The sequence below is a fragment of the Etheostoma spectabile genome, chromosome 10, assembly GCF_008692095.1.
Source record: "Etheostoma spectabile isolate EspeVRDwgs_2016 chromosome 10, UIUC_Espe_1.0, whole genome shotgun sequence".
NCBI classification, from domain to species: domain Eukaryota; kingdom Metazoa; phylum Chordata; class Actinopteri; order Perciformes; family Percidae; genus Etheostoma; species Etheostoma spectabile.
The window spans coordinates 3,145,258-3,169,735 of record NC_045742.1 but is presented as its reverse complement, the minus strand read 5'-3'; the positions used below and the strand labels follow the sequence as shown (position 1 = coordinate 3,169,735).

General features: G+C 40.6%; 2 long non-coding RNA genes across 2 annotated transcripts; one reads left to right on the top strand and one right to left on the bottom strand.

Moving 5' to 3' along the window:
- Positions 1 to 267: 267 nt before the first annotated feature.
- Positions 268 to 22,293, bottom strand: LOC116696431 (uncharacterized). The gene is made up of 3 exons (XR_004333724.1): positions 22,284 to 22,293; positions 12,052 to 12,062; positions 268 to 388 (listed from the first exon to the last, which is right to left on the bottom strand). It is a non-coding gene; the product is annotated as an uncharacterized LOC116696431 (long non-coding RNA).
- On the top strand, positions 1,162 to 10,010 carry LOC116696429 (uncharacterized). The gene is made up of 3 exons (XR_004333722.1): positions 1,162 to 1,242; positions 6,113 to 6,115; positions 9,998 to 10,010. It is a non-coding gene; the product is annotated as an uncharacterized LOC116696429 (long non-coding RNA).
- Positions 22,294 to 24,478: the final 2,185 nt, after the last annotated feature.

Here is a 24,478-nt window from a genome sequence, read left to right as displayed (position 1 = left end):
GGCAGCAAATCACAGCCAGGGTCAGTCTAGCAACTCTTCGTTGGCTCAAGAGCTGGAAAAATTCTGGTCAGGCCAATTACATCGTGTATGGAGTTGGTGGGCGGGCCTAACATATTCAGTTGCAACGGTTCCACTGGAATTCTCTGCTACTTGAAACCAAAGAAGATTGACCTTGGAATCGGCTTTGTTCGCAACTCTGGAAGACTTGGAGTTAAGCTCTGAAGTCATTCTTAAAAAAATAAGATGTGTTCAGAGTTTACAGTTAGCGCTATCCTATTGCGTGCGGAGGGACTCTGAAAGACAACCGTTTATCCCGCCCCTCGGATTGAGCGCAGCCAATGGGGAGTTCCCAGAACCAACATCTGGATGTGGGTCCGGCTGGTCACTACTGTGCTTTCAACTGTAACACTGTGAAATCTAAAGGAAATTACTGTAGATTTCACAGCCGTTATTTACAGTGTGTGCTATTCAAATAAAGTTGCCTTGCCTTTCACCCAATATTTAATCATTTTGTGAGATGATGAATTAATATCTACTCTGACCAGGTTGTGCATTTCCAACAAAGTACTAGGCTTTGAGTTGTTTTCCCGTCTTCTTGTTGCTTTAATCTTTTGAATTTTGTTATTTCCAAATGTAATCTACTTGAGAAAAGGATCTCTTTCTCTCTCAATGCATGTCATTAATTTCAAGTCGATTACTAATTCCCAGTAAGAAAAATGTGGCAAGTGCATTGCATTAGCTTGAAAGTAACGGACGAAATAAAGTAAAAATTGTTGCTTCGGTTGGGCTCCGGTCTCAAATTTGGTAAAATGAGTTGGCTTCAGTCAGGTTTGGTCTTAATGACTTGGATCTGATTGGTATATTTGAAATGTGAGCCCATCACACGCTCACTCTACTGTGATCTTTCCATGTACTCGATCAAGCGTTTCCTCTGATACGAGGTTCTTTCTGCTCCTTTTTTTTTTGTAGTTCATGTTTCCACGGAGCCATGTGATGCTGCTAACAATGCTTCAGCTGCTTTACTGCTTCTATTCTCACCCTGCACTCTGTTCGCTCCGGAGGAAGTCGGTCCTGCTCAGAGCCAGGCTAACTAACAGGAAAATCACAGGAGGTTCAGATTAGTGTTAGCAGGTTCCAGCCAGATCTTTGATGACTTTCTGAGCAATCCCCCCTCTGGCAGGAGGCTGCGGTCCATCAGGAGCAAAACCTCACACCACATAAAACAGCTCCTTCCTGCCTGCAGTCGGCCTCGTTAAGGTCTAGTATCCCCTCTAGTATTCACCCCCACCCATCAACCCCTGGATGATGTATGTTACATTAGTAGTAGTAGTTTATTTCAACATGTAAAACATTAAAATAAAAATGTATACACATACATTCATGCACACACACACACACACATAGATATATATATATATATACATGCATGGACACATAAATACATACATTCATGCATACACACATATATATATACATTCATGCATACACATATATATATATATATATATATATAATATATATATATATATATATATATTACATTCATGCATGGACACATAAATAAATACATTCATGCATGGACACATAAATACATTCATGCATGGACACATAAATAAATACATTCATGCATACACACATATATACATACATTCATGCATACACATATATATATATATATATACACATTCATGCATACACACATATAGACATACATTCATGCATACACATATATATATACACATTCATGCATGGACACATAAATGAATACATTCATGCATATACACATCATATGTATGCCATGTTGAAAAGATAACTCCCTATCTGTGTATACATGTCTTTTTTTGTTTCTTTTTTGATAGTTTTGAATCTTTTATTAACACTTGACTATGTAAGTATTGTATTTTTTTACACGCAGTCTTTGAAAATTCTGTATCAAAATGTGTATGAGTCTAAACATTAATGAACTATGATTTTTTGCCTATTTTACGCCTTTTAATAGGACAGCTGAAGACAGGAAAGGGGAGAGAGAGGGGGAACGACATGCAGCAAGGGGTTGTGGGCTGGAGCCAAACCCGCGGCCTCTGCGTGGAGGAGCGCCTCACCAGGTGAGCTACCCGGGCGCCCGACACCGCTCTTTGTAACTGGGCTTTAAACTCTAAATCTTTCTTAATATATCTAAACCTAATACAACTTAAAAGCTGAACCCTGTCCCCATGACCTCCAAAGAGCCACTTCTTCTTCATGTGTGGTTTTCTTTGTACAGTCGGGACATTTCCCTTTATGGAAGGGCAAACTCTCCTGAGGAAAAGAAGCAAAAAGAAGGGATTAACCCTGATTGACCCAGACAGTGGAAGTCTGACTTTCAATGACACATTCAAATCACTTGATAGCAGGGCGATTACCAGCTGTGGACTGTTGGAATAAAGTTGGTGCCCTGAATGTAAATTTGTCCAAAATTTGCAAACGACTGTAAATCTTTTTATAGCCGACAATGTGAGGCTGCTTTGAAGGCGGCGGTGGGATTTCTGCGTCAGCATGACTGAGATGCTTCTGCTTTAATCTTCATACATTTGTTGTGGTTCTTTAATCCCGGTGCTGTTGTCTTGGTTCTGCATTAACCTATTTTACTCCCAAGGATCATCACAGCTCCAGCTCATCTCCCAGGCCCTGTGTTTTTACATTTTTTAACCCTCATGTTGTCTTCGGGTCAAATTGCCCCATTTTCCTATATCAATGTTCTTTTTAATTGCCCAAAATAACATGATTGATTCCACACAACACTCTTTGGCAAGTACAAATCTCTACTTTCATTAATTTTTGGGTGTCTTATTCAATTTTATAGCATTTGAAAAAAGTGTTTTTGAAATAGTGTTGAGTAAAAGTTGACATGTTCCAGTCTGTGATTATCATCAACATCCATTCCTTTAATTTTAGTCTCAATAATTCCTAATTTCTGCTTTTCCAACTCAAAGATTAGGTTTAATTTCCTATAAATGAGGTTTATTGACCACAAATTCCAAAAAAAACTGTAAAACTACAATTAATTAACAACATAAGTTAGTGTTGTTACGTAGTTTTGAAAACGTCAAAAAAGTGACAACATTTTTTTTTAAAAAGCATCAAAAGTGTTGAAAAATGGGACAAAAACGTAAGAAGACTTAAAAACATCGATATAAAGCGCTAACAAAAGTGTCGATTTTCAATTTTGACGGGAAGACAACACAAGGGTTAAAGATTATTTTTGGGATTTTTCCTCCTTTACTGGACAGGACAGCTAGGTGAGAAAGGGGGGGGGGGGGGGGGGGGAGAGGGGGAAGACATGCAGGAAATCATCACAGGTCGGACCCTAACCCTGGACCTCTGCTTCGAGGCATAAACCTCTATGTGAATGTGCACCTGCTCCACCCACTGACCCAACCCGGCCACATTCAGGCCCTGTTTCCACGCACACGGGTATTTTGACAAACGGAGACATTTCCCTTCGTTGTGGCCCTTTGTTTACACAAAAACGAGTCCCGCCAAAGTGGAGATCTTGGAAATCTTCGTTTGCACGTAAACTGAGACAAACGGAGGTGTAGGCAGCCGAGGAAGAGAAGAGAGAGGAAGTGATTCGTTGCTGTCGTTATTTTTTGGGATTCTGATTGGCTGACGTGGTCTAGAGCTTCTCGTTACACTGTCACCTACAGGTTTGGCGTGCTCTTGACGGCATTGAAAGCCATATATATATATATATACTACCGGTCAAAAGTTTGGGGTCACTTAGAAATTTCCATTGCCCTCCATTATAGACAGAATCCCAGCTGAGATCAGTTGCCTGGTTTTTTTAACCAGGGCAGCAGTTTTCAGATTACATTATGTGCTTACATAATTGCATAAGGGTTGTCCAATGTTTTCTTAGTTAGTTTTTTTAAATGATATCAGATTAGTAAACAGGATGTGCCTTTGGATGATTGAATGAATGGTCGCTGATAATGGGCAATGTAGATATTGCATTAAAGATCACCCCCCCACTCAGATCAGCTGCTATCCTGTCTATAATGGAGTGAAATGGAAATTTGTAAGTGAACCCAAACTTTTGACCGTAGTGTATATATATTATATATATATATATATATATGTATATATATATATATATAATATATATGTAATATATATATATATATATATATATATATATATATATATATAATGTATATATATATACTGTATATATCCAGGTACATGTAACAGAACACTTCTCTGAAAACTGACAGTTGAGCACAATGTTATTTTTGAAAGAATGAGAGGATGAAATGTCCGTTTATGAAAACGTAGTCTCACACTTCCAAAAAAAAATGCCCCTGCTCTAAGTCAATCTCTGTAAGATGATAATTCAGACACACAAAATGAGTACAGTCAAATAAATCCTATCTGCTGATGGACAGAGTTCTCATCCGAAGGGTTAGACTCAGACTTGTCTTTATTAATCAATTTGGGATGACTCCCGCAAGGAAATTGAAATTCCAGCATGCGTTTTTGCAAGAAAGACAGTCAAAGACAGTATAGAGAAAACAAAAATAACATTAACCATAAATATTATAGTCAAAGTGTCAGTGCAAGTCCGGGTGTGTATATAGGTATGTATGTAATGTATATAGTGTATGTATATATGTATGTATGTATGTATGTATGTATGTATGTAGTATGTATTATGTATGTATGTATGTAGTATGTAGATATGTATGTATGTATGTATGTAGTTGTATGTATGTATGTATATGTATGTATGTATGTATGTATGTATGTATGTATGTATGGTATGTAGATATGTATGTATGTAGATATGTATGTATGTATGTATGTATGTATGTATGTATGTATGTATGTAGATTGTATGTATGTAGATATGTATGTATGTATGTATGTATGTATGTATGTATGTATGTATGTATTAGATATGTATGTATGTAGATATGTATGTATGTATGTATATATGTATGTATGTATGTATGTATGTATGTATGTATGTATGTATGTATGTAGATATGTATGTATGTATGTATAATATGTATGTATGTATGTATTGTCCTGTCTGCCCTATTTCTTCCTCCCCCCAAGTGAGGACTTGTAGAGTCTGATGGCATGAGGGACAAAGGAGTCCTTGAGTCTGCTGGTCCGAGACTTGGGACGTTGCACCCTTCCACTGAACAGGCTCCTCTGGGTGCTGATGACGGTGTGCAGGGGGGGTCAGCAGTTTGTCCAGTGTCCTCCTCTCTGAACCGTCACCAGTGAGTCCACAGAGCCGGCCCACCTGATCCGTTTATCCAGCCTGGAGGTGTCCTTCTTGGATATGATACGTTAAGCTGGAGCATCGGTTCAGTTGATGTTACATCTTTCTGCTCGGTAGACGGATGAATTTTTCCATCCCCCATCCTGCGTTTTTTTCTACACTCGCTGCTTTTCCTCTGCTGGTTGGATGTTGCCTCGAGCCTCGGAGGTTCTTGGCAGAGTTTCTCCGGTGTTTTTGTTTTCAGTGCCCATGCCGGTGAGTCTGCCAAAAGAGAGGACTTCTTAAAAAATAAAAAAATAAAGCAGCAAAGGCTGTGATGATCCGATTACCACTCAGGGAGAGTGAAGTGTCCCTTTGATGACGACCTCCGCTCTGCACTCTTGCTTTTGAACTGTGACCCATCGTACAACAACATGAACAGATCTTAGAAAAAGGTTAAGCCTACCGCCGGCTCGGTTCAGATAGGAAATTTGGATAGAGATAGAAAGATATTCGCAGTCCCCTAGAGGGGGGGTTTTAAACCTCAGACCTTTCCTCCAGCAACGATCAAGTCCAAATTGCTCTTGTTTTGTAGATCACGATGATGATCTTGAACCATTGTCCAGATTTCCTTTAAAGCTGCTCTCTGGTTATAGCCTCAGGAGGATTTTCAGTCTTTCCTACGCTGTAAATAACGGCTGTGAAATCTAAACTTATTTCATTTAGATTTCACAGTAACACCGATGTATATGATTTTTACAGTAGATTGCTGTAAAGTGCTGTTCCTGTTCACCAAATCTTAATCCTTGTGTTGTCTTCCCGTCAGGTTCTCGCATTTTCTGACTTTTCTGTCACTTTTTCAAGGTAGTGGGTCCTTTTTTTAATGTTTTTTTCACAGTTGTTTGATATTTGTAATGTTGACATTTTCAGCTTATTTGAAAGTCCCCTTTTTTTGTGATGAAAACATTTAAATTGGGTCAAATTTGACCCGAGGACAACATGAGGGTTAAATAAATAACTTAACAATTTTCTTGTTGTCTGCAGTTAATTGAAATATTTTAGAATATGAGTAATTCTATTAATGCTTCTAATATTAACTCAGTGATACAGTATTTAAATTGTACAGTAAGAAACTGAATTTACAGTATTCAACTGTTACACACGGTTAATAGTACTGCATTGCCATATACAATACATAAAAACAGTGCTTAACTGAACAAGCAATACTGTAAATACAACTTAAATCAGTGTTCAATTGTTATGTATTTTACAGTGAATACATAAAATACTGTAAAAGGAAGTTCCATACAGACGCTACAGGTTAGTATCTAACCAATTATTTAAAAAAAAAGCTATTTCCTGTGCATTTCACAGTAACACAACTGTATATGATTTTACAATAGAATGCTGTAAATTTACATTACAACCTTGTCGACATGACAAAATCACAGTAGTCTAAGAATTACAGTTGAAATCACATTGATCTAAGTGTTACAGTTGAAATCACAGTACTCTAAGTATTACAGTAGAAATCAAAGTAGTCTAAGTATTACAGTTGAAATCACAGTAATCAAAGCATTACTGTAAAAAAAAAAATATAATATAAAATATAGCCGTTATAGTGCTGTAAATAGTAAACTACTCTATTTTCACTATCTTCTTATGTTGTGTTTAATTGTTTTGTATTTTACAATGAATACGTAAAATACTGTAAATGGAAGTATGGTACCTTTACTGTAAAAATAATTCACAGTAACTTGCTGACAATTGTTTACAGTAAGTTACTGTATATTGTACATTCAATTTCCCACAGTGTACTGAAGGCATGCATTCACCCCAGAGGATGAAACCCTTTTCCTTTTGGTCACTGTGAACTTTTTGCTACTATATATTTTTATTTATTTATTTAACAAGCACACACACACTGACAGGAGGTTCATTATTTGTGACAAGCGCTCCACTCCTCTCTCAGTGACACCAACGGCTGCCTGCACAAACTGTTTTTGTATAGAGAAACACATTACACTGCAATTCTGTGTCCCTAAGTAGTCTAAAGTAGAGAGGATGCAAAACTCCCACAATGCACAGGGCAAAGCTACTTTCATGTGAGGTTAGTAAACAGAGTCTAGAGTCTAGAGTGGAGGGAATTACAGTTATCTGTCAAATGCAGATCCTTTGATGGACGCTCTAAGTGCTCCTTGGATCTGAATGCATATGAGAGCAGTTTACGGTGAAGCACAACAAAGATGAAATGCAGCCTGCCCATTGGTCAGATCTAAGTAAATAGAAACAGACGCCATTTGTCCTCCTAAATCACACCATGCATCAGAGTTACACCCACACTCACCCTTAGCTTTTAATATACACTTTGAGCATGATGGTGTTTCCACTGGCCCGTGTTATCGTTGTGTTTTATTCTGTGTCCACACACTTATACACTCAAGGGTATTAATAGCATGTTGGTTATTGAGCTGTATTTTTTTTTTTTAAATGTTAGTATTTGTTTACATGGTACAAGAAACAGATGTACTGTGTAATTTTGGACCATGTGTTTAGACATCTGTGCTGTAGTATGTTTAAAGAATGCACATTTTTCTGAAAATGACACGTTTCAGTGACACTCCCACACCCCCACAGCATCCTGCGGCAAATTGCCGGATCCCCTTTTGGCGATGAGAACGCAGCCTCAGACATCTGTGGTGCAAAATGTTTCAAAATGCAATTTGATGAAAGTGAAGTGTTAAGTTGGGTCAATTATCCATCTGGATCCAAGTTGACATTTTCTTAAAGCTACAGTGCGTAGCGTCTGTCTCCCCTTGTGAGGAATTAACGTAATGACAACAACACTGTCGGCGGGGTCCACATGATGCAAGCCTTCTGTGATCGCGCACCCTCCACCCCTCCTCCACGCACCAGTTGCTAGTAGCCAAGGAGGACAACACGGAGGATTAAAAAAAACATGGACTCTTCAGAAGAGGAAATTATCTTCACCGGACGTCCCAATCTTCTGAACATACTGAGAAACAGAGAGAACTGTGTGGAGCTGATAGTCTTAATTAGCTTTGTAGCAACTCATTTGGCAATGGCCTGAATGGGACTGATGTTCATTAATATCACAAAGTTACACAGTGAAGCTTTGAGCTCCACGTCCCAGTTTGAGGAATCCATTAACTTCTTTTCTCACTCATTTTTTTATTAGCAAAGAGAAATGTAAAAATTCAGGTAGCGAGCTTCTGAGCCAGAGCTGACTGTCGCCTTCGCCAGTCGAGACAACAGCTGTCACTGACAGATTTTTAACAGCTGGGGCTAATTAACATTAATTTCAGAAGAAACTTAGCCAAAAGACAAAATGAGCCCCTGCCGAGACTAAATCTAAATCTGAGTTTAGTTTTTAAAAGTGAAAATCACGAAGTCTCAAACCAAATTGATAATGATCGGCATATTTTTAGTAAGAGATATTCACCGTGTTTTGAACAGAATTCTGGGACTTGTATGATAAAATATGCACTTGCTGTCACCATCGGTTACAACGGGTGTTGCCAAATTTACGGTGTTGCAAAATTAACCAATTTACCTGTAACTTTACTTACGTACTTAGAAACATCAAATGCAAACCAAAACTTAATTTATTTGAGTTCTAAAGAACTCAAATAAAGAGGCTAAAGAGAGATGAGCTGTGCAGAATCGTGCAAAAAAAGGTCACAAACGGCTGCTTTCTTTCTGCTGTATATATACATATATATATATATACTGTATATATATATATATATATATATATATATATATATATATATATACACATATATATTACAAAAAGCATGTGTTCTGCATCTGAATGTCATAGGTTTCTCACCAGCTTTGATTACAGCCATCACTGTTTTTATATGACAGTGTGCCATTCGTCTCCATATTATCTCGCGTCGTCAAAGTCAAACTGCAGCCTGTTGCTCTCAGGACTGTGTGTACCGAGAGTTCGTACGAAGCTCAGGAAGAGAAACCTTCATGTGGGCAGCTCCATCTGCTCCCAACGATCCGCAGAAGCCCTGAAATTACAGACATTAGTCACTCTGAAGGATTTTAAACCTAAAGTCATTAGCGTTTTAGAGCCTGAAATGGGCATGTTCAATTCTTTGTAAGATGTGTTTTCGAGAAATGATGTGCCAATTATAAAGCCTTCCTTTTTAGACTTTTTACCTCTATCTTCTTTATCCCTTGCGTGTGTGTGTGTGTGTGTGTGTGTGTGTGTCCAGCATAAATTGGGCTGCCATTTTAGCCCTAAATAAAGACATTTTGAGCCTCCTGGTTAGATAAAGGTCAGCGGGATGAAAGCACCAAAAAATAACAATATTAAGAAGCACATTTTCCACTTATTGTCTTCAGTGTAACTGTCTCTCATCAGTCAGATGCTCTCATGCTGTTTCCGCAGACGGTCTAGTGTGAGGAGACGATTGCCTTGTGCCACTTCCACCTCCACATTCACTTGTTTGCTTTCCAGGGTTTTCGAAACATTCGTGAAGTGTAAAGAATACATGAGGACTGTACCGACGAGGGAGGGAAAACATCCTTAAAAATCAAGCACAAAACAGCTTCCTCATTACAGAGCAGAATGTTTCCTACTTGAATGTGCAAACACACACACACACACACACACACACAAACACACGCACACACTCACTCAGCAGCCTGCTGTGATGTGCGGGGCTCAAAAATAGTCCCTTCGGCAGGAAAAACAACTGCTATTTATCATAGAGACTCACCAAAAGTGAGAATAAGCAATTAAAATATCTGGGTCAGAGCTTTCTGAGATAGTGCTTACACTAACCAGCAGAACCATTCATCACAGGACAAGAGGAAGAAGATGAAGAAGAGGGAGAGGAAGGAGAAGCAAAGAGACAGTCGGCTGCATTTCTCTATATCTGAATCCACAAACAATCAGCTGGAGGAAGAGTGTGTGTGCGTGTGTGTGTGCGTGTGTGTGTGTGTGTGGCTTGATGGTGTTTTTGCCTCCAACGTCGCCTTCAAGGCAGTTAACCCAAACCATGACCATTGCCACGCTGCCTGGAAGGAGATGCTGTGTGTGTGTGTGTGTGTGTGTGTGTGTGTGTGTGTGTGTGGTGTGTGTGTGTGTGTGTGTGTGTGTGTGTGTGTGTGTGTGTGTGTGTGTGTGCGCGCGCGCGCGTGCCTGTGTGTTGTTAGCTCTGTCTTAAAACCCTTGTGTTGTCTTCCCGTCACTTGTTTTTAGTCCATTATTATCGCTTTTTTACCCACAATTTTGTCACTTTTTCAATGATGTGGGTCCTTTTTTTGATATTTTGAGTGTTGACATTTTCAGTGCTGACAGTATTTCGACGGCCCATTTTTTGTGAGAAAAAAAAATTAACTGAAAACGGGTTAATTGGACCCAAGGACAACATCAGGGTTAATGAGTTTGCTTTCCATTGCAGGTGCAGTGATAAGAAAGTGATTTGATTGGCCGGCCCATGTTGTGGGCGGGATCTCTGTTTGAGGTAAGCTTCCTGTGACACCAAGGCTAAATCCCAAATCTCTTATTTGATATCTCCTCGCTCCTCACTTGAACTGGAAGTCTTTCTAGTCCGCCTTCGTGGGGGGGGGGGGGGCGTCTCAAAGCTCTTGTTCCTGCCCCGAGGAGCTAGGATTGAGAAGGAATTTCCGAGGAGCTATGATGGAGGATACAGAGAGCTAAACTGACATTTTAGATAGATAAGTGAATGACCTCTTGTATAACCTGCAACACAGCTGACCTTTAACAGTTTATTACGACAGAGGCACTTTAGAAGGGAGCTTCTTCTGAGGTTTGTCCCTAAAAACAGACGCTAAACTATATCTTTTAGCCCAAACTGTCTTCCTGCAGTCAGCGTGGATGTCACTTTGCTCATCGACAGAACGTTTCTGACAGCCGGTGTGGCCGCAGTGGATTAGGTTACAATAAACAGAGGATCAGAAATTGATCCATCTTCATACAGCCGATACAGATCCATCAAAAAATAAGATCCTGAGTCTGTGGATTGCTTCGGGACATCAGCAGTCTGTTGGTTTGCTGATGGAAAAGATACTACAGGCTTTACTAACTAGACAGGAGGCTTGGATAGAAACTAATAGAAATCAATGTCCACAAAAGACAGAGCTGGTGGGGGGGGGGGGCCTTGTGTCAGTCAACTGCTGGGACTGTGTGACTGAGTGGGAGAAGAAACGACTCTCAGATACACATGATTTCTTATTTCTTAGTGGGAATATTAGTCTGTTTATCACAGGACGCCAACATGCTAACAAGAGCCACAGTCAGATACAATTTCAAAAAGAAATTCAGCTTTTAAAAACAAGTAAACATTTTGCTAAACGCAAGAAGGGACTTATGTTGAAATCATTAAACCTTAAATATTCTCAACATAGTACATATTCAGTACAGCACAGAGGAGCTTGATCTTTGTTTGGTTATCATCAGACTGCTTTGTGAAGATTAGCTTGAATCTGAGAGCTAACAACAACAACAACAACAAAAAAGAAATCACTCCCAGGTAGACGCAGGGCTGTTTATTTGAATTGTGGAGAAATGTGAAAATCTGCAAAGTTGTTGTTTAACCCTTTTGTTGTCCTCCCGGGTCAAAAAGATCAACCCCTTCTTACCCTTTTTTCGACATTTGCAACGCATTGTTGTTGTTTGTTTTTTCAAGAATAGGTTTTTGTACACTTGTGGAATACGTGCAGAACAGGGACAGGAAGTAGTTCTTTTGGAGATTATGGTCAACTAGTGTGTGTTGGAGCAGTGTTTTGCCATTGAGAACGAGCTAGCATGCTACGGTTAGCCACCTCGTCTCTAGTGACGTAGAAAGCCGTGCAGATGTTGGACAGCTCACCCGGAGACTGAAGACAGAGGACATTCAGAAACCGGATCTCACTCAAAACCGCATGGATGGGTTTTTCCAAGTTTGTATGCATATAGAAGCACCAGAGACACAAAATAACACCCCATATTCCAGAAAAAGTAATGCATTTTTGTAAAATATGCACTTTAATGGTTTTATAACCGAGAAACATCTGTTTCATGTCAAGATGCCTGATGAATCTGTTAACTCGGTGGTGTGGGCAGATTAAAGATCTGGACCCAGTCTTCATGTCAACATCCCAAAACTTTTTTTTTTTACTGGAAACTCTATATATCACAGTTGAAGTTCCTGAAAAGGCAAATAAATATGTACATCTAAGGACAGCATTCAAGGTAATTAAACCCTGTAATCTAATGGATTTGGCACAGAATTCTCAATTCAGAGTATTTTCAAGCCAATTATGCAATCAAAAAGCCTTTTTATCAACACACTTAATCAGTGGGAAAGCCTGCCGAGTTGAACCTTCTCTGAAGACAGGAGTCCATGTTTACTGAAGACAAGCACACAGGCCCCCCCCTCTAATTTGAACTTCATCTGAGGTCATTGTGTCGTATCGTCCGACCCAAAAGTTCAGCAGCTCGCTGTGTTTCTCAACGATTTGAAATGAAAGATTGACAGAGAAAAACACCAACCCAACCTTTAAAAAACGCCTTCACTTTTGGCTCCTGCATGTATTTTCGCTTTCTCCCTATTTCCCCTCCGCATACAGGTCTTCAATTAAGCTTTGTTGTATTGTTTTGTTTTTGTCTTTCACCACATCGGTGTTTTTTTTTTTTTTTTTTTTTTTAATTCATCTATAGATAGTAAATATTTCCACCCCATTGTTTTTTTTTCTTCTTTTTTTTAAACAAGCCGACACTCTTTCCAGTCAGAGAGAAACAGATGCCAGCCTCCCACAAGCTGAGATCTGGTAAACAGACCAACCTGACACCGCCGAGGAAAACTTCTCATTAAACAATGCAACTTTATCAGCCACCCACGACTAATGTGAAAAATATTCAGAACTGTGATGAGAGGGGTTGGTGTGAAGAACAGCGAGTCAATGGGGTGAGCCAAACAAACGGTACGAAACAGAAGATGGAAAGCTGCAGAGACTGCACTTCAAGTTAAATGGACTTGCAACAGGTCGGTCTAATGGGATCCACGTTATTTTAAACACAGGAGGAATCAAAGGTCAGATACACACAGTATATCTGTGAAATCAGAGCAGTGTTGTTGTTTTTCTACTAATCTAACTAATCTGGCCTTCTGAGGGCCCTCATTTGTATTTTAAGCACTTTGTGGTGATAGAGTTATTATCTAAGAGACAAGCAAGCTGTGTCTGTATTTTCACCTTAAAGGGACAGTTCACCCCAAAGCAAAAAATACATATTTCCCTCTTACATGTGGTGCTATTTCTCAGTCTAGATGGTTTTGGTGTGAGGTGCCCAGTGTTGGAGACATCAGCTGTAGAGATAGCACCTTGGGCCAACATTTAGTGACAGATGGAAGTGTTGTCAATGTCAACGTCAATGTTATTTCTGTAGCATATTTAAAAACAACAGTTGACCAAAGTGCTGAACAGGGTCGATGTCATATACCTAAATAACAAGTGTAAAAATGACTCCAACCAAAGTGAATCACAGGGAGACAAACAACAACACTTTAAAACATCAGAATCCAGGTTAACGAGGGTTAAAAGCTACAAAAAGCTGCGTCTTAAGCAGCGATTTAACCGTTTGTAAGGTCTGTGCAGCTTTAATATGCATGGGGGGGGGTTGTTCCATAGGGGGTGGGGGCACCCACTGCATGTAGAGGTTGTTCCATAGGGTGGAGGCACCCACTGCATGAGGAGGTTGTTCCCTAGGGTGGGAGCACCCACTGCACGGGGGGGTTGTTCCACAGGGTGGGGGCGCCCACTGCATGCAGAGGTTGTTCCATAGGGAGGGGTCACCCACTGCATGGGGGGGTTGTTCCACAGGGTGGGGGCGCCCACTGCATGCAGAGGTTGTTCCATAGGGTGGGGGCACCCACTGCATGAGGAGGTTTTTCCATAAGGGAGGGGTCACCCACTGCAGGGGGAGGTTGTTCCACAGGGTGGGGGCGCCCACTGCACGGGGGGGTTGTTCCATAGGATGGGGGGCACCCACTGCATGGGGAGGTTGTTCCACAGGGTGGGGGCGCCCACTGTATGCAGAGGTTGTTCCATAACCGGGGGGGCGCCCACTGCATGGGGGGGTTGTTCCACAGGGTGGGGGCACCCACTGCATGGGGAGGTTGTTCCATAGGCTGCGTTCTGACTGGAACAATTTAGCCAAGAAAGCACAAGTCATCATTTAAGTTTCTCTGAAACAAAAAATCATTAAGAGTTGTAAACTGAATTACGACGACATGTTTCATTGCATGTTTTCTTCTTCCTTAAATGACAAACAGAAAATTGGTTGGTCACAAATCTGTCTGTTTTTGTTGATGAAGGATGAACGTGACACAGAATCATCTGCCCATGTTTCCTCTCTTGCAGCTTTCTGGCCTAGAAAGCTGCAGTGAACACCCATATGGTCCAGGCTTTATCTGGTCTCAAAACGTCGCCTCTGTGCTACTAATCCTACTGCACTTAACGCTGTGAGCTTATGGATTACATCAGGGAGGAGAGGGTCCTTTCTAGGACTCCGACGGACGGTTCAAAGTTCAAGCTCTGCCATCCTGTGCCTGTACAACACATCACAGCCACACGTGCAGCGATGCTTTTAAAAAAAAAGTTAGACACAGTGCTGTCACGATCTATCCGGCCCAACAAATTAATAGCATGTCATTCTCTCGGGATGTACAGGGAAATGTATTGATCCTGTGACAAGCGAAAGCCATTAGTGAAGTTCTGCATTTCAAAGGCAAGGGGGATGAAAAGTGGTGAAAATGGAGGACATGTGTAGTCTAGGCGTTGGACCAGGCTGATTAAAGGCTTCGTCTGCTCAGACAGAGCCACAGAATCAAAAGAACAGAGAGCTTATTGTCTCCCAGCAGAACTGTCTGCCGCTGAAGGTTACTACGGGATGGATGAAAGCGGTGTGATTGAAAAGAAAAGCTGAAATGTATAATGGGTACCTTGGTAACAACACGGCAGGATGGCAACTAGTGTGTCATCAAATGTAAAGAGAGCTGCGTCTCGGAAAGACGGAGATTATTCCTCATGCTAGCAGGAAGTGTGGCCAGATTGCCATGGAATATCAAAGTCTTGGAGATCTTTTTGATATGTATTAAGCCCACTCATACTCCCCAGAGAAGGAAGTCTTCTGATCTCAGTGAACCCGTTAGGTTTCCTCTTTTGACGTGTAAACTTTTGTGATAGACTGATTTACCTGCAAGGTATTTTTATGTAAAGTGACTGGCCTTTTTCAAACAGAAAAACCATGTGAGAAGCCGTCATTGGAAACTGTGTTAACAAAACATCTGGTGCTTCAGGTTAAGAGATTTCTGTCTTCTCTCCAACATACATCTTTTTAGAAGAACTTAACCCCAGTTTTTGTTATCAGCTAGCAGAGTTAGCAGAGTACTTGATCTGTACATTTATTACACTGACCAGATTGTCATGAAATATCTAAGTCCTAAAGAGGTTTTTAATGTGTATTAAGCCCACTCATACTCCCCAGAGAAGGAAGTCTTCTGATCGCAGTGAAGCCATTAGGTTTCCTCTTTTACATATAAAGTCATGGTCTCCAGCACATTTATGCCACATTTATGCCACTTTCAGAACAAAATATCACACACAATCTTTTTTTTATCTAATGGGTAGCTTTCCCTAATATGCACTGAGTAAGTATAGATTCCTGACTATGATCATTGACCCATGCTCATTCACAACTCATTTCATAAGGACATGTATTAAAGAAATAAACGTGAATTCAAATAATGGTGCTTGGTTGGGTTTAGGCAAAGATCACGGCTTATTTTTAAGTTGCATCAGAAGTTCAGTTGTTAGCGTAAATAAGTCAGAGTTGACTTTTGGTTTTTTCAAAGGACACAAACAGAGGTTTCCTGGGGGTAGTCCTGTGTTTGTTTGACCCCTCCATCCACCCCAACATCCTCCCAATGCAGACTTCAATGCTCTTTATACTACGTCAAAATATGAGTCGCTAGAGAATAAATGGCGTGAAATAGTGTGAAAAGCAACAAAAGCATAGCAATAACATGTAAAATGGCTTTGGCATGTTATTAATATGCCATTTGGTGATACCAGACTTTCCCATCGTGATTTGAATAATCTCATTACATCTTCCATCAGGACTTCACATTTTAGCTCCACTTTTTATTAACCCTTGTGAAAGTCAACATTTTTGTTGATGCTTTTTTTCAATGTTTGACGTTTTCAACACTACGTACCACCAACCTATTAACTTTAGTTGTACAGTTATTTTTGGAATTTGTGGTCAGTAAACCTCATTTATGGGAAATTGTGCCTAATTTTTGAGTTAGAAAAGCAGAAATTAGGAATTATTGAGACTAAAGTTAAAGGAATGGATGTTGATGGATAATCACAGACTGGAATATGTCAACTTTTACTCAATACTATTTCAACAACACTTCAATCTGTTTTTTTAAATGTTATAAAATTAAATAAGACGCCCCAAAATTAATGAAAGTAGAGATGTGTACTTGCCAAAGAGCGTTGTGTGGAATCAATCATGTTATTTTGGGGAATTAAAAAGAACATTGATATGGGAAAACGGGTCAATTTGACCTGAGGACAACATGAGGGTTAAGTCTTTAGGAATCATCACCCATTTGTTGGGTGTATTGAATACTGCCGTCTCTAGGGGGCGGGATTTAGGACTTGGGACTTTTTCCCCCAAACTAAGACCAACTCAAATTCTGTGACGTTACAGCAGAAGTTGTGAAATCAGATGTTAAAGGTAACTGTAGCTTTTTTAAATACTATGTTATCATATTCGTATAAAAAGCAAAAACAGAAGCTTCATTAAATTGAAACACAGAAATAAGACGACGTTTTTCTGTTTGTATCCTCAGCAGTGAACTCGGAGGTTTTACTCAGCTCGCTGACAGGCTGCAGTTCGAGAAGTAGAGTCAAAAATTGACTGACTTACTGTTTTTATCCTCCAGAATTAATAAGATGGATTTGACCTTTAAGCAGAAGCAGGTTCCCAGACCGTATGGCTGTGCAAACATCCAGGCACACGGCGATCTCCCCAGAACAAACTCACCTTAGTTTCAGCTTTTCTGACTTGCTAAATTGCTTTTCTGCTCAAGGATGCCTTGTTAAATGGCCGATCCCTCCAGGACCTTGCAGCTGGGCCTTAAAATGATTACAAAAGCTTTTTGCAAATCATTTTTCTAAATTCGTGAGCCTTCTTGTGTTTATTTTCTGAGAAACAGTAGTCACTTGTGGACAAGTTCCAGGGACACAAAGGCAGCGTTGATTGATTCTTTTACTTGAATTTGGCTCATAAAAGGTTTTGATTTGGATTTTTTTTTTTTTTTTTTTTATGAAAACTGAAAACTAAAACCAAAGTGTAGGTAAAACTGGCAAACAATCTTTTAGTTTTGCTATTTTTGGGGGTATTTAAAAAAAACACATTAAATTTCCAATGGGACATTATAGTTGGGATTTCTCACCATTAATTGGAAATTGCAACTTCTTATTTGCTCATCTCAGTTCACAGCACCTCCCTGCCTCCATCTGGTGCCACTTACATTCATCTCCACCCAGCTCTTCTCTCATACCATATCCCAAGACCCTCTCCTGTCCTCACCCCCCCCCCCCCCCATCAAATCCCCCACCTTATCTCTCCTTGGCCAAGTTCAACCCAGACAAAACAAAGCAAAACCTTCATTTAAACTGAAACAATAGAGCGTTGTGTGGGCACGCCAACGAGTTTATAACCTCAATCGCTAAATTTTAAAGTCTTCTTCAATACAGCCTGATGCTAAGGTCATTTATTTCAAAACAGACAACAAAGCAGGGGATGTTATGGGGGGGAGGGGGGGAGGGGGGGCTACACACCGACCTGTCAATCAGGACAAAGGTTTAGCAATGGGAACGGGAATGGAGAGAGATGTCCTGTAGATTGAATATTGAATTTTGTCTTCACTATTATTATTATTATTACTTCAACTTGAGGATGTTAATATTGACGTGAACTTGTTTTTGGGTGTTGTCTGGGTTTTCCTCTCAAACGTTGCCTAATCTAAGTTAGCTAATCTCTCTCCTATCATGTCCCATGTCACGTAACAAGAAGTTACGAGAGTGAGAAACACAAGGCATTGTGGGCTAATGTTTCGTACCGAGTAACGTTAGTACGGGGGGGGAGGGACAGGCTGCGGCTGGAAATCAGAAGACGGATGGCAAATAGTTATAACATGACTTTAAAATCGACAAAACGGTGAATGAACCTGCCCGTGCATCTCCTATCACCTCCTCTAACATCCCATCACCAACTGTGATGATACCTTCCAGGCTCCCCATCATCACACCACTTTCTCCTGTCACCTCCCACCACATCCTCCGCATCCGACCATCGTTGTCACTTTCCATCTGGATCTCTTACGATTCAGACTTTTCTTGCAGCTTGCATTAGTTTTACACTCAGTAAATAGTTCTGGTGTAATGGATGTTTGCTCTTAATGACCATCGTCTTCTGTCCCAGCGATTTCCATCCAGCGTCTCCGTGTACATGCGTAAAATATTTACAGTGTTCAGGTGTAATTTGTCCTCCCACCTCGCTGCATTTCAAGGTGCTGGTGCTATATGTGGAGGTGAGACGTGTCAGCTGTGGGCGGAGCGGTGGGAGGGTTTTATTAAGACAGAGGAGGCATGGATCCATCTGTCAGATAGACCCCGAACATCTCTTTTAATAGCTCCATCATCAGATGCTGCCAGAAGCTCTAATTGGCAGAACGTGGGAGTTGATGGTATTAAAATGGCTGCCGTGCTGTTCACCTCCATGACTGCAGCCTGTCAGTTACATGGGAGGCTAAGTGAACACGGACGAGAGAGGCAGAGAGAGTGGGAGGGAGAGAGAAAAGCGCTGTGTTGAAGAGGTGTGGAGTTGGACGCAGAGAGCTTTATTTTCTGTTTATTGGATTCACATCTTTTGTATTACTGCTTTTAAAAAAGAACAGGATTTAAAATACAATGTACCACTGCCAATGCACCAGTGTAACCAATCTGGCAGCAATTAGGGCGGCAATTAACAATTATGTTTGTTAATCATTTAGCTAATTGTTTGGTATTTAGGTCATGTAAATTGGGAATGCCAATGTGAAGTTCCTCCAGGGTCCAAAGTGATTTTAAAACAACCAACAGTGTAAAAACACAAAAAGATGCAAATTAGAGTGATAAAAGCACCGAATGCTCAGATCGCAGAAGATGGAGCCAACTGAGAATCGTCGAGAAGGCTTAATTGATAAATTAATATCAATCCAATTAGTATATTCAAGGGTTAGTTGGAGAAGGGGCAGGCGGAAGCAAATAGCTTGTTTGCTCCAGACCCTATTGTACAAAGTCACATTACTACAAAAGTAAGTAGATATGCAAATATTTCCATTTCATGACTGTGCAATATATATATTTATTTATTTATTATTTAGTACCTAACCATTTCATTACAGTGCAATATCTATCTATTTGTTTTATACTTATCTACTCACACACAATGTGTATTCAAGCCATTTTATATATGCATACAGTTGCTCTCCGGACTGCACCTGCCCCCCCCCCCCCCTCTTTTTTTCTCTGTGCTACCTACATTGTACATTTTGTTAAATTTTTGACTTTTGATACTTTTGATATTTCATATTCTTATCTTATATTTTTGTGTCAAGGGATTACTTCAATGTCATTGCACAGGTGCTGTGTACTTGTGTATAATGACAATAAAGGCTTTCTACTCTATTCTATAACTGTTCAGGTCTAACTTACAACAACACTACAATACCTTTGCATTACAATTCTACATTTCGTTTGTTTGTTTTCTTTTAGAGATGTTCCGATTCCGATACCAGTGTCGGAAATGCCTCCGACACTGCCGCAAAGGCTGGCATCGGTATCGGCGAGTACTGAAGTACAGGCACCGATCCGATACCACATAAACTATTAAAAATAGGAATCTATTTACTGGTTAGCTCCGTTAGCTCGGACACAGTTCTTCTTCGCCACTCTTAAAATAGTTGCGCTGCTGTTTTAGAGGGGCGAAGAAGAATTGATCACCTAACGCCTCCTTAAAACAAGCTAGCGTTAGCGCATCATGTCGGCAGTTTGGCAGTACTTTACTGTGGATGTTCCCACCGGTAAGACGGCAACATGCAACATATGCAAAGAAGCAATTTCAAGCGGTGGCACAAGTGTTGCAAACTTCAACAGCAGCAACTTAATTAAACATTTGAAAACGCGTCACGCTAAAGAGCACAACGAATTTACGAAAGCTACGGGGGGAAAAAAGGACAAAGTGCAGCAGCAAACTCTGGAAACTGCCTTCCAGCGACAAGATAAATTCCCCAAAAACAGCCAAAAAGCAACAACGTTAACCAACAAAGTTTGGGAGTTTATTGTACTGGATTATCAACCCCTGTCTGTTGTCGAAAATGTGGGATTTCGCCGCTTAATGGAGCATTTGAAGCCAAGGTACGGTTTGCCAGGTTGTAAATATATCTCCGAAACTGCGCTACCCAAATTATACGAGACAGTTAGGGACCACGTTTCGTGTAGGCTTGGGCAAAGACGTGCATGCAGACAGCTTTACCACGGACATTTGGCGCTCCGACGTGTGCCCCGTGTCTTTGCTAAGTTTAACGTCCCACTGGGTGGACAGAGAGTCAACGTTACCCCTCGAAGTGGGGTGCTGCACGCCCCCGAGTCCCGAGGGTCACATCCTGGCACAGTAATTGCCGAAGCAATTGAGGGGATGCTAGTAAAGTGGAAAATCCCCAGGTCCAACGTTCATGTTTTACATCTTTATACTGTTCTATTTAAAAATAAATGGCTTCCATTTGCTGTATTAATTCATGTTTTAAAAAGTGTTAAACCTGAGCCAGGCCTTACCACAATGATAATAATATCATGCACGTGCAGCATGATCTTTTTTTTTTTTTTTTTTTTTTTAAACACACTGGTATGGGTACTCGGTATCGGCCGATACCCACGGCACAAGTATCGGAATCGGTATCGGAAGGTAAAAAATGGTATCGGAACATCTCTATTTTCTTTAATCTGTTTTTGAACTGAATGATATCACGGCTCTGTTTGATGTCACTGTTCAGTCCATTCCATAAGATACCCCCCCCCTCCAAACTGAAATACGCAGGCTTTTAATTCAATTTTCAATTCAATTTTATTTATAGTACCAATTCATAACACTTTACAGACAGAGTAGGTCTAGACCACACTGTCTTTAACAGTAGTTTGGACAAGAGATTTGAACATACACTGCCCTCTTAGATGATTACCCCCCCCCCCCCCCCTTGTCTCTTCTCTGTCAGTGACAGCAGAAGCAGAAGTCAAGCAGAGCATTGTGGGATGCCGTCGTTAACAGAGTCCCGGCTATTCTGTGACCACCGAAATTCTCTGATCCTCCCGTGAGACGCTTGCCTTTGAGATTGTTACTCGCGCTCCGATTGGCAGGAAATCAAAAGTGCCTGAAGGCAACATCCTGACCTCTGTAACTGCACATCAGAGCCGCGTGGACTTGGAACCAAAGTGTGTCTAATTGCACTAAAAGGAGGAAATCTGACGAGCGGGTCTGTGGCTAATGGCGGCCGGTGACGGATGCTTTCTTCTCGCAGCCCTGCAGTGAGCACTCAGCCGGCCACTTCCTGTTTGTAATCGGATAAAGAGCAGACCCAAGCTGAATGGATGGAAACCCACTCTGGGGTATCTGATTGCTCCTGCTGAGGGGGATATGATATTTACTTTATGGTTTTCAAAAGAGTTTTATAATGACATTTAGCTGCTGTTGAATGGAAACTGGATCCAGTTGGGTTAACCACCACGAGCTTTAGATCTTATTAGAACATGAGCTTTCCACCCGCCGTTTACAGCACTCACACGTCTGAGTTTCACCTTTAGTTTCAGGTTTAATTTAGATTTTTATTGATATTCGTTGTAGAAATATCATAACACATCCATAAAGGGCAGAAGAAACTAAATAATCATACTGGAGATATGTTAACATTATTTAATGATCTTAAATCTGTCAAATTAGTGCAGAGGAGCAATCGACTCTTTAGAAGTTTAGGAGAAAAAGTAGAAAATCCCCCAACAACTTAACTTCTAAATAAAACACCCAAACCCAGTGATATCAAAGAGCAGCGTGTTCAGTTTACACCGTTAGCTTTTAGCAGCTTTAACAGACTCCGCACCTTCAGAGGGTTTCACATCTATTATCACATTCTGGGATGTTGCAGCCTCGGGCTAAAATCAATCTCCACTCAATACCTCATCATTTTCAAACATATTAAAGAGAAAACTCTACTTATTTAGTAAAGTATTTAGACATTTTCAAGCTCAGGTGCTCATTTCCTTTGATCATTTTTTGAGATGTCCTAGTTTACAGCTTTTTAGTTTTTGCAGCTCAACTAGTATAAATCAATAATTCTCTCAATAATTAAGCTGTTTTACATCCACGTAGCATGAGAGGAATATTTTTTACAAATGTTTAGAATTCCCCGTCTACGTGGCATGATTAAAAAAGTCTCATTAAAATATCAGAGGAGCTGATTACATATGTTTTTACCACATTTCAACATTATTTTCTGTATGTTTCATGTGAACGAGTGTACCCCACCCCTACTCGCCTCCCCCCAGCTGATCGGCGCCGCCTTGCTGCCCAGTAAGACGTATCAAACAACCCCCAGCTCTCGTAATCATGCACATCATCCATCGCGACCGCGGCTGTCGGCCAATCAGAGAACGCCGAGCGAGCTGGCGGGGCAGGTGAGCGGATGTGGCTCGTGTCGGCGGCACTCCGTCAATTTTGACAAACATGTGCTCCAATTAGAAAAGCCATTAATTTCAATTTCGGCTGCGATCTCGCCTGACGTCTCCGCCTGCTGCTGCACGACGGCTGACTTTGTTCATTTTGTGGTTGGCCGAGTTTGAGTAATAGAGGTCTTGCGTGCAATCTACAAGTTTCTTTTTGGTTTTTTTAAGGGTGTGTATGCGTTAAAAGAGCATCACTGAGCTCCCGGCAGAGCAGTGTGTCTGCAGAGTCAGATGGAGAAGCAGGAGCAGCCCGAGCTGTGAGGAGCCTCCTGCTACGCTCTGCCTTACTAACTTTAATGTTCGTCCTTTTAGCTTTAACCTTTGCTACAGACAGCCATTAGCAGCTTTTAGCAGCTGCTAAACACTGTTTAACGCCACGGATGGGTCTCAGATATTCTGAATAATAGCTGCAAAATGATAATGTTTTGAATAATTACCTGACAATACAGCTAAAATTAAAACGGAATTAGCACATTGTGATTTTCTACAGAAGCCTATTCTCCCAAAATTAAAGCGATGTTTCACACAAAATGTGTCTTCAGATAATTCTGATTTATTACCACTTACATTTGACTTCAAGTGGTTTGCATCAGATCAGAATTAAACTGAGCAGACTTCTATTTAGATAAAAAATGACATGTCTAACAAATTAAAGACCTTTTCAAGCGAGCGAGTTCGCTAACTTTGTGAGGACCATCCCTTTTAAACCAAAGTAGTGAGGACATTTATGGATTGTGTGGACATTTTGGCTGTCCCTTATTACGTTAAAGGACTGTGTTGAGGTTAATACTTGACTTCAAGTCTAGAATAAGGTTAAGAGTAGGGTAAAGGTTGGGGATAAGATAAGAGAGATCCATCTATATTCAGGGCACGGCAGTACATAGAGGAACACAATTGTGTTTCCTGAGTCCTAAATAATGAACAAATGAACATGAAGTGCAAAGATACAAAACAATGTGCAGACATAAAGTACAACAGAACAATATAAATAGAATAAATAAACATAATTAAATGTAAAGTGTGGAAGTGAATCGAGGTGTTGGAGGCCCGGGAATGCAGTGTGTTAATAAGGGTCCTCGCGATGGTAGACGCGTGTGTGTGCGCGTGTGTGTATGTTTGTTTAAGTGTCATTTTGTTGACACAATCACCTGCTTTCATCTCTCACCAGACACTGAAATGTCTTTCTGTTTTGCTCCATGTTTCTCAGGTGATTCTTGACAATGGGACACTCATCAGGGAGAGAGACATGTCACTCAGCAATCAAAACCTTTGGTCGCTCTCATTTTCTCCACAATCACATCTCCGTTATTCAACCCTCCGTTGACGGCGGTCAGCAAACACGTAAACACGTTGAGT